The sequence below is a fragment of the Platalea leucorodia genome (assembly GCF_965183815.1).
Source record: "Platalea leucorodia genome assembly, chromosome: 4".
NCBI lineage: Eukaryota > Metazoa > Chordata > Aves > Pelecaniformes > Threskiornithidae > Platalea > Platalea leucorodia.
Genome location: NC_138826.1, coordinates 31,941,703 through 31,953,439, shown reverse-complemented (window position 1 = coordinate 31,953,439; position 11,737 = coordinate 31,941,703).

Genomic DNA, 11,737 nt, shown 5'->3' with positions numbered 1-11,737 from the left:
TGTACAGCCAGGAGTAACAAGTAGTTGTTCTGTGCAGAACAAGGTACTTACAACTAACATAAAGATGTAGTGTGGAGAAACACAGTCCTGGGATGACAGCAGAGGCCTCGAGAGGTGGAGACACAGGATGCAGTGGGGAGGAATACAAACACAAGATGACAAACAATGGTGCCTTGCCACTGGAGACCCCACAGCTATAAACAATCAACAATTATTTTCCATTAAAAAGAAATACAGACCTAGAGTTAGACAAAACCACCTTTTTATGGATAGCAGAACAAAGAACAAGTTTCTAGCGCATGCAAGATACATCATATATGGTAAATTTGGATACCATGTGGAGTTGCAAACCAGTAATGAAACAGCAAGTTGTGAAAGCCTGTTGGCAAACATAAAAAAGACTCCAAGTGGATCCCAGAGCAAGAAAGATGCAGCCATCAACGTCACATTCCTCCCAGCAAAACACCCCTTGTGTTGGTGACCAGCCTTAGCACCCCTACCGCTGGACTGAAGCCACCAACCTGAAGATCCCAAGAAGCAGTGGCAGGGTGAGCGTAACACCAGGAAAGAGGGATAGAAGTTAGGAAGTGTGAGTATAACAGTTTTAACTGTACTGTTATTTTTATTATTGTTGCAACTCTCTTTGTAGATAAGTGTTTTTTCTTTTTCTGTAATAATTAGATCTGGACTAATAATGATTCTTAGATCACACTTAAGATTTCAATTATACTAATAATAAATTCTTGGATTTCTATAGATGATGTTTCCTCTTTCTTCATAAACAAGATTTTGAAGGTAAGATGCTTTAAGCCTACTCTACATTGTCGCAGTAGTACTCGAAGTGTACTCAGAGTTAGAGATGCAGGATGAAGGTCCTTGCATGTGGAGGAGGTTCCAGACTACAGATCACTTTTCTTGAAGAAGGTACAGCAAAAAAAAGTTTAAGTAGTAAGAAGAGAACTTAGCAAGATTTAAAAGTTGTCATGGTAATGTACTCCTAAATGTAAATTAGTCTATGAGCTTAGGCAAATGATACTAAGAGCTGCCAACTGTTTAAGGATTTTTCTTTTTTTTTGTAAGAAAGATTACAAGTGTTGCAATTATATTTTTTTCATTTACATGTTTTAAAAAGTATACATTTCTTATTGGCAGAATAGCAGATTATTTGTTGAATTTAACTTACAACATTTATACATTTCTTTGAAAGAATCTCCATGTTCTTGTAAACCAACTCTTCTTGCCTCCCCCCTCCTATGGATTTACATTTATATCCTGGGCAAACTTGGCACTCCCTGACATGAGAAAGCACGGCTAAAACTCATACGAGCATTTGGCTTTCCCAGTGGGGAGGGGGCAGGAAAGGAATCAAACAGGTTTTTACAAACATTTCTACTAATTGCAGTAACACCTTTAAAATAAAGGTTATAATTAATTAAATACTTGACATTGTGATGAACTTTCACGGGAACAAGGTTTCAGACATGTGGAATCCGTTGCAAATGCTGACTAAAAATACCACTCCTTAATAATTAACACAGAGCTGGACTTACTTACAGCAGAGCAGTATACGTTTCTGCGAGCTGCTCCTTGAATTTGTGTCACTTCCATATGTTAATTAAGTTTAGGGAGTCCTGTTTAAAGGCTGACCTTCCTGAGTATGCTAAAGCTCTCACGCTTCCTTGGATGGACTCAGAACAAGTGGCATGTGACAGCGCAGGGGTCGAGCTCAGCATTGCCACTTTGTGGGGATACGAACTGCTGCTCTCAGCATACAGACTGCCCCGAGACCAGCATTTCATAGGGTGTGTGGAAGCGTGCCCGCAGCTTCGGCTGCCCCCTCACTGATCTCTGTGGCTGGACATCCATCTCACCGCTCCCTCCCTGTCACTCTGAGGAAGCCGCAGGGAGAACAGCATTAAAGGAAGAGCTGAGCTCCCCTGAAAGGCATGTGTTACGTGCCAAGCAGTGAGCAGCAGAAAGGCTGGGTAAGGAGGTCTCTTGCCAGCCTGGTTTCATGTGACCTGAACAGCTCAAGGGGATACGTATGACAACTGAACTGAAGCCATCTCTAGCCATCAGAAGCTGGAACTCTACCCAGGGTCAAAATGTGAGCAAGATCTGCTGCCATGGCATGTCTGTCTGGCCGTGGTATTTGTTTAGTATTTTTGGAAATGCAGCCTGAGTGTGGCAGATTATTCAGAGGGGACTCAAACTATTTTTTAAAAGAATACAAATTATTTATACAGGGGTTGGTAGGCATGTGGAGGTTGGAAGAAAGCAGGGAGGTGAAGGGAAATTAGAGCTAGAAGAGAGGCAGGAAGGGGATAAATGGGTATATGGTGAGCTCTGAAAAATACATACCAGAAGTATGGTAGAAATGGGAACAGGCCCATGCTACATCCAAGCAGACGCAAGGAAATCCTTCCATAGGAAGGGGAGTGCTTTAGCAGTGTGGGGGGGAAATGCTCTCCCTGCCCCACGGGGGAGGCCGGGTCTGGCCAGTCTGCCACCCTAGGATTGCCAGCCAGGGACACGACTCTTTAAGCCCAGCTAATCCTGAAGCATAGTGGTGTCTGGGGCACTGCTGCGTAACTGAGGAATTAGGCTCCAAGTAAAGCTGCTCCTGCTGCATGTACACACCAGAGAGCGTATGCGCTGCCACAAACTAACAGTGCAGTAAGGAGTGAGGGGACTGATGCAAAATTGGAAAGGCAAGACCAATTCTTGCAGATACCAGAGAGACCTGCCACTACTCTCTCATGCATTGCTGTGAATTTTAGTTGCCTGGTATGCAAAGGCTAATGCTAAGTAGCAAAATGTTCAGAGTGAACGGTTCCCAATATTGTGAGGCAGCAAGTTCCACAGTTTAATTCTGTACTGTGTTATAATATACTTCCTTTTGCTTATTTTAGATTCTGTTACCTGGTAATTGCGCTGGGCTCCCTCTTGTAAGAACGAAGCAGAGCTCTGGGAGAAACAGTCATTTCCTATTTATGTTTTCCACAACATATTTGAGTTTTTTGTTCCCAGTCGTATACCTCCAGTCATTATTTCTTCTTCAAGCTGAAGAATTCTGGGCTATTTAACCTCCTCTCGCTATTCCATGTTGCTGGTTATTCAGGATATAAAGCAGAAGAAACAAAGATAGAGAGGATGGGTTTTGTATCTGCCTCTGTCTTGCTATCTCCTAAAATCCATGCGGTATTCAAAATGAGGCAACATCATGGATGCATCCTGTGGTATGAAGATGGTTCCTGTTTTCTTCTTATATTTGTTTCCTAATAATGCTTAATGTTACGATTGTCTTTCTGCCCTCTGCTGAAATTGAAGAGTCAGACTCTTTTTTTCCTGGTGGCAACAGTTAATTTGTAGTCTAACTTGATGTAAGTATGGAGTTATTTTTCCTCACATGCATTTCATTGGGCTTTTCATCATGCCATCACTCGTTAGAGCCTCTGCAGCTCTTTGCATTCGGCTTTGTATTTGACTATCACGAATAACCAAATACCCGCAGACTGCCAAACACCTGGAGTCCATCACCCTTCCCACCCACCACACTCCCCTTGTCAAGTCAATCATGAACCCATGCCTCAGTGCAGCACGCAGCACTCAGCCCATGCCCCTTGGTAACTCAGCAGTGTCCTCCTTTCCTGCAGGGATGGGGTTGTGATTTCTGCTCAGCTCTTTTAAGCCCTTGGATTGAAGGATGTCAGTCCAATAGAGGACTTTTCTCTCTATGCGTAGCTTACAGTCTCCAGCAGGCTTTAGTGAGTACTTGGATTTTTTAAAAAATTTTTTCAAATGTGTTTAATTTGACAAGTACACCTTATTTTTTTCCACTAGGACGGTAGTACAGCACTGGTGCGGATTACTTAGGCTGTGAAATCTCCATCCTTACAGGTTTTCAAGACCGGGCTAGACAAAGCCATGGCTGACCTGAACTAGCTTCATCACCCATCTCACTTTGAGCACAAGCCTGGGCTACATGATTTCCCAAGTTCCTTTCAACCAATGCTTGCACAGTTTTATGTTAACTATGCCATGCCTGTCTGCTTACTTATGAGCTCCTTAGGAGTTTTAAGAGCAATCCTTACTTACGATTTCTCTTATTATTACAGCAGCCCCAACATTTAGCCAAGTACCTCATCAGCTGCCTCTGCTTTATTATAGCGTGTAATTTCTAGCAATTTCTTTTGGAATGAAGTTAAACTAGCTAGCCTGTGGTTACTAGGATTATTTCTGAAGCTCTTTTGAAAGCTTGTGGTCACAGTCTTTCCTCTAGTTCCAACTGTAAGTGACATGTTATAAACCACAGCCTTTTGCTGAGTTGCTTTAGGGCTCTTGGTCCACACCAGTTGGGGCTGACAGTCATTGATAATCAGCTCTTTTCATTCCTATACAGTTCATGCTTTGACACTGGCACCTCCTTGACACTTTTCCCTCCACCAAGTTTCCAAGAAGTCTATTTTTAATCAATATGCTCTCTGTCTTCAAATCCTTTGCAAATAGTGACAAACAGTAAGAGACTAGAGCACTATGTGTCTGCCAGAACACTGGTGGTGATGTCTCTTTAGTAAATCTTGTGTTTAAGTAGAAGCGCTGCAAGGAAGCATACTAAAAATATCCTACATTCATGCAGGATCTCTTTCATAAAGTTATCTGTGAACACCAGCAGGTGTGGTGGCTTTTCTCATGTTTCATAATCCATTTAACTCTACGCAGGAGACAATTTAACACCTTAATTTCACTTGCCTTTCATAAAAATCTCATATTTCCATCCCAAGTCCCACATTATTACCAACAATCTGTATGTTCAGAAGATCTCCTTTGAACACTTCTGCAGCCTGACCAGAGTGCAGTACCTGTTATGCAGTAACATGAGCAGTTCCCACCCAGTGTGACTAGGACAGCATAAACCAGTATGACAGCTTCCGAATAGCAATGAACTCCTCTGCTCTCCCTGTGCTGCGTCCCCCACGTAAGGCTCCAGGTGCATTTACCAGAGCTCCTTGCAGAAATAAGGCATTCTAGAGCCAAGCGCGCACACACTTACCTCCTTTGCTCATACATGCATAGCAGGGCAGATCTCAGATCTCCCTCACCACCACAGGGCAGAGCATCACAGAGACAGGACTTCAGACATGCTTCAACAACCCTTCAAGTGCTCCGGAGAGCCACAGAAACTCAGCAAGAGAATTCCTTGGGGCTATTGCCAGCTGCCGGGGAGATCAGAGGAGGCAGAGTCACAAAATGCCTCCAACGGTTACTGTATTTCTACAAAGATAAAGGAGCCAGCATGAAACCTGCTAGAGGAATACTTGTTGCTCTTGAGCTCGGGATCTTGAGGAGCTTGTTTTGGCAAGCTGTATTCAAAGCTGGGTCGTGAATGTTCCTGGGCCTCCTGGTTCTCTCCTTATGAGAGTAAAAAGAGCAGACCTGTAATCTTCCTTTTGTTCCTTTGCAGTTTGATGCTTATGATAATGGTTATTCTGAAACATTGAGAGCAAGAGATTATAGGTTTCACACCTTTCACAGCATCGCGAACAACTGGAGTTACACTCTAGTAAGTACCTATTCTTACAATTGGACATCGTGGCTGGTGAGTTCACTTCTGAGTAAACCACCTCCTATTTTCTGCTGCTGCTGTGTGGTACTCTGCAGACCAATCAGTGCTGGTCCTTACTGTGATGTGAAAATTCAGGATTGATAACTTCATGTCTGCTTAGTACTTCTCTGGAACTGGCACTGGAAAGCTGGGCCATAAACCAGGTGCCATGAAGCAGCCTGGACCTCAGACTGATGGAAGCAAACCTCAGCATCCTGAAAGAGCAGCCATTTTAAAAGAGTCTTTTCTGTAGATGAGGGTGAATTTTTTTTTTTTTTTTCCTCTAGAACAGGAAGAGAATAGAATAAAAGTTTCTTCCTGGTGCTGAAGAACAATTGTTGGATACTTCTGCCCAACAAGGACTTTCCTCTTGTAAAATATTATTTTGGTGGTGATATTGACAAGAGATGGGGGAAGAGGTGGAAGGGATGATGTAAAGAGATTTCTTAGCCGTGTACTACAATGTTCAACTGCATTCAATGGAAGAGAGCAAAGCAGCTTCCAAGGAAAGCACTTGGCAGCACAGTGCCACTGTGGTTCTGGAGCCCGCCATCACGTTTGCAGATGTTATGCTGTGTACCGCCAAACTTAAGGCGGAATACTGACCTTAGCTGTATCTTGCTAAGCTCTCAGTGTTGCAAGCAAGTTGCTTATGGTGCAGTAGTGCATGCAATCTTTGTGGCAACTCTTTGTAGGCGGGATGTTTTGCAATATGCTGGGAGATAGCGACCTATTCCTAGACGGCATACAGTACCACTGGAATCTCATTTGGGAAGTGAAAGGTACTCGCAGCCTAACCGCTAGCCCATTTGGAGCCCCTCAAAGCCCTCAGTGGCATCTTGTTCTTACAAGAAATACTTGACGCTGCAGAACAGGAAGTGCTGTGCAACCACATGCCAGGCCCAACGTTGATCCAGCTTCTGATATGTCATAACTTGCACAATGGGTCGTCTTCACCCTGTCAGACCTCTGTCTCTCTGATTTCATCTCCAGGGAAAGCTTGTTAACTAAGGCTATTCTCTGTCCCCACCATTGGTCACAGATGGATAACAAGTTTCAGCACTAGCACGCTAACAAATACTGTTTTCTTTCACAGTCTGAATCTCTAGAATTCTTATTTAATCCCCAGGACATCAACAATTCCACATGCTCCTGAAATAATCTGACATTTACCGGTGCTGAGGAAACATCATCAACTAAGACAATGACTAAGGCTGTGCAGAACAATCCTGCTTTTCTGGATATCCTTGTCTTACATATGCCCAAAACCCTGTTTGAAAGGGAGACGGTCTCCACCTAAGAGCACACCTCCTGTTTGGGAAGTCAAGCCACATACTCACAAAGTCTACGTAGAATCTCACATATGTAGTTAGTGAAATCCAGGTTCATAGAACTCCTTCGGGTCTTTCGGTTGTATCATTTCCAGCATCTTAGTGCAATGATTTTTTTTTTTTTTTTGCTAGACCCAGGAAAGAAAGTACATTCCAACGGTGCGACGCGCTCCTCTCGCTGGAATGACGCTAGCGATGGCTCAGCAAATAGGTGGGTTTTGAATTCAGGCCCAGGAAACACACAGTGGGGTTCCAGTATCAGCAAAACCTGGCGTTCAGCAGAAACAGCCTGAGCAGGTACCTTCCCCCACTTCATCTTATGCTTTTCCTTTGTGAACAGCTTGAGCTCCTGGGCCAGAGCCTGAGACGGCCACTTGTAGTGACCTCGGCAAACCCCTATAAACATGCCAGCTTCTTCACATGTATTTGGTGTCATGCCCCTGCTCAGTGGATTTCAAGCGCATAGGCTTGGCCACATGGGCCTCCCCAAGCCAACCTCCTCTAGGTCTGACATCATGCTCACGCTGACTTAGGACGACTTTTGGTCTTGATGAGGACTAGGCACGTACTGAGCATTTGCTGAGGCTTTTTCCCAGAAAAAGATATATAGACTGAGCTCAGCTTTAAAGAACATCAGCATAATGCAGGACAGACTGAGGTTAACAGCATTAGGCTTTGAATTGAGCATTTTGAAAACTGTGTCCAGTGAAAATCCTCAGAGAAGGGTAGGATTGTGTAGGCAGCTGTGGTTCGGGACCCACTTCATTTGGTCCCAGCTAGCAAAGTTCAAAAACCAAAGCACAGTCCTAGTGATTTTCAGAAGATTTAAAAAAGCTGAAGCTACATTATGTAGGTTAATCAAGCAGCACAAACCCGCTCTCCTGAAAACTTCGGAATGCTAATCGCAAGTGTTGAATAAAATTACAGTTGCGGTATATTTCATCTCTGTTTAAACCTTTTAACACTGTATGACAACACTAGGATAGCCATGTATTTATGTCTTATTGTGGGGAACATAAAAATTGATTTAGTACTCAACAGAATGATCTTTTTTTTTATTTACAGTCTTAGACTGGACGTATAATAGACTAGCAAATCATTCTAGAGTACTGGTTTGTCCCAGCAATTTTAATTGATGTTCTACAGGAATACATAAATGACATTCGAAGTCCTAGATGATACTTGGTTTTGTCTCACATTTGAAATGATACTTGAAGAACCATTATAACCTACACCAAATAAGGAAGGAGGAAATTTTATGATTACCTGGGATAAAATAGCTACAAATTTGTTTTTGCAAAATCCTCAATAAGAACCTCATTGTAATCTAAGGTATCACAAATAAAAAATGTTGTTTTGCAAGATGAAGCTCCATTTTCAAACTGGATATATGATGTGCATGAATATACTCAGCATACAAATTCCAATCAGATTTTTCCATTAGGAAGATTAAATTTTTCTTATTAAAAATTTATTGCCAGGTTTTAAAAATAGTCAGGGCAAAGGAGACTACAAACAATAATTGCATCACTTCTATTTAATTTACAACGCTCCATTTCTGCTGCTAAAGTATAATTTCATTATAGCACTTTAACCTAGACAAACACGATGGCATTTTTAATTTGGATAAGCTAGCTTTGCCTTAAAACTCCTTGTTGAACGAAGACAAAAAAAATCAAAATATGAGCCAGCAAAATGATACCAGATGTTACACAGCAGTTTATATAACACATTACTAAAGTCCTTTTTGAGGCTCAGTAACCCGAATATCAACCTTTTGAACCTAGAGTAAAGCTGTGATGCAAAGTGATCTTACTCCAAGTTTTCCTTACGGTTTGTACTTAAATTCCATTCAAACAGAGACTATAAATTAAACAGCAGACCAAAAACCAACATAGGCTGGATATTTTAAAACTTTTTGCCCCAGAAACACTTTCAAACGGGACAAGAGGCCAACAACACATCCATGAAAAAAACCCCAAGTACCACAACTTTGGGATCGTTCCCAGAGGCAGTTAAGGTGTGTGCATCGCTCCTGAATGGTCTCATTTGATGCAAAAGCAACTCCTTTCTTTCCTTTCTCATTCAAACTCCTGCAGAAATGCCCTTCACCTTGATTTTCATGCATTAGGTACTGGTAACAGCAGAGAAACAAAATAACTATATATAGAGATACATGTGCATGTGTGCATGCACACATACTTATACTCCCACATATTTTTCATCAAGGTTTGCTTTCCACCAAGTAGAATATTGTAATGCAGAAGGAAACCAAAGAGCAGCAACTGTCACTAGGACATACATCACAGCCACATTCACAAGTCCTTCTCCCATCCAACAGGCTAGTTAAATACATTTGCTTTGGTCAATTACTGGCTGGAAAAAAGTAAAATTATTTCTAGTATCTGTGTTTGGTTTTTTAATTTCCTTCAAATTGTAGCCCTGGTAACTTCTCTCAAGTTTTGGTTTCTACTGATTAAACACCAGTGAATTTGAAGGAGAAAACAATGCAAGATAAGAACCTGTTTAAGTCTGGTTTGGGTCTTTAACAGAAATATTTAACCAGGTGATAAATATTCATCCCCAGAATTAAACATAAACTCTTTGGTGCACCTTTGACTCCAATCTTTCTCCTGGTAGAACATTCTCTTTTACATGTCTTTATTCCTTATTTTCAGTGGTGGCAATACATTTAATCCTCTTAAGAGGGGGAAGTGAGAGTTAAAAAGTCCAGGGAAAAGAGCAACGCACACACACACACAGACACACAAACACTATTGCTACTCACTCACTCACCCAACACTGAACTGTTGCTCTAGGACACAGTCACAGGGCCAGCTTTCCAGGTGGAACGAAAATCATTTAATCCACTCCACACTCCAGGTTAACACTCTTCCTCCCCGCTTTTAAAAAATGCAGAGACACAATTAACTCTTCTGTTGTAATACAGGAAACTTAAAGAATTCCCACACTAAACAGTAAATCTAAATAAAATTCCTGTTATTCTTCCCTTTATTCCAAAGAGTCCTCTTTTCCATATCACCTAATTTTACCCTGCAGAAGTTTACCCTACTATTAATATTTAACCAACAACGAACCTTCCTCTAAATAACTACGGATCACCTAGCACAGATGAGAATTTTCACTCTACAGAGCGGGCATAAAAGAAAATAGGTACTACTGTCTGAATAACTCTTTTTATTATTTAGTAGTCTAGCTTTCCACACATCTCAAGAAATTCTTTGGCCTTTACTCCTCTAAGCTGATGAAATGGAAGTTCAACAGGTAGTAGCAAAAGTTGGGGGTTAGGAAACTTATAGAGATACAGTTTGGAAGACAGGAGGTGAAAGATATAAACACGTCTGCCTTTCAGACTCGAGGCAGTTCTCCAGCGTAGTTCGCTTTCCTCCCAATGAGGACTGCTTTTTCCCGGGCTCCTGACAACACCCCCTGCATCACCGGCGAGCGCCTGTTGTCACGCACGGACATACCATAGCAAGCACGGCAACCTGAGGCTGCACCTAGAGCTGCAAATTCAGGTCAATTTTCACAGCTGGAATAAAGATCCTCATGGCATTAGTAAGTCAATCTACCTTTGGATAAGCACTTCAAGCAGTTGCATTATTTATAACGGTTTCACTTTTATTTACAGTAAGACTATCTGCACCTACTGGTGCTGCAAACGTCTTAATACATTACAGTCCCTTAGATAGGGGACCTTTAGGGAAGGTAAAAAACAGAATATGTATGAATGGCTTCTGTTCCACATAGCTAAAATAATCCCGTAGTGTCCTTCACCCAAAGACGAATTAACATATTACAGAGAGGAGGAGAAGCAGCAGCATCAAGAATAACACTGGCCTCATTTTGAAAACACCTGGCTAGCAGGATTCAGGGCAAATTCCAATCTCATTATCTTCAAGAACCCAATTAATGAGCCATCCTATAAGGAAGGGCTTGATGCAGAAGAATGGCAGCTACTTAAGTCCTCTTTATCTTTTGAGCTTAAATACATATTTTTGTTTTCCTTGCTAATTAAAGAAGGAAAGTACCACATTAATTAAAAAAAAAAAAAACCACAACTTTACTGAAAAAGCCATGTGGGCTTGCCCAGTAATAGCCCCAGCTAACCAAGTACGCTTTGACTTCTGCTTACTCAAAGGAGGAATTACTGATGTCCAGAAAGGAAAAGCGAGGGACGACAGAATACTCGCTAGTGCCTCTGACACCAAAAACATCTTTATCAATTCAGTGAGGTACTTGAGCCCAAAAACATGGTTAAAAAGCAGAACCCGTTAGAATATTCTGTTACAGAAAAAGTTAAAAAATGTTAACACCCTAAAATTGGTATGAGAACTGCCGCTAGCTTCTTGTCCACCCAGGAGCGGCCACGCAGCGATCATTCCGTTCCCTAGCAGAACCGCACTACTCCAGCTGCACGCTTGGCACCGATGCTCGGCTCAGGGGAAGAAGGAAGCTTTTGTACCTTTGTGATCGCTGGCCAATCTTCTGCTCAGAGAGACTCGATCTGCTGACAGCACAAAACCAACTCCCGCAGCCCAGCTTGAGAAATCATCTGCAGCGCTACCACCTGCTTTTACATTAAGCTTCCGATAACTCAGTGCTGTACAGATCACGCCAGATCACTTTGTTATTATGCAAATCACGCATTTTAAAACAGTCTGAAAAGGGAAATAATCTATGTGAAAGGCTATGACTCCCAAATCTTCCATAGAAGCTTCACAATTGCCCTGTTAAGCTGAAAATGCTGATGTCACCTCAAAGCATCCACACATAATGC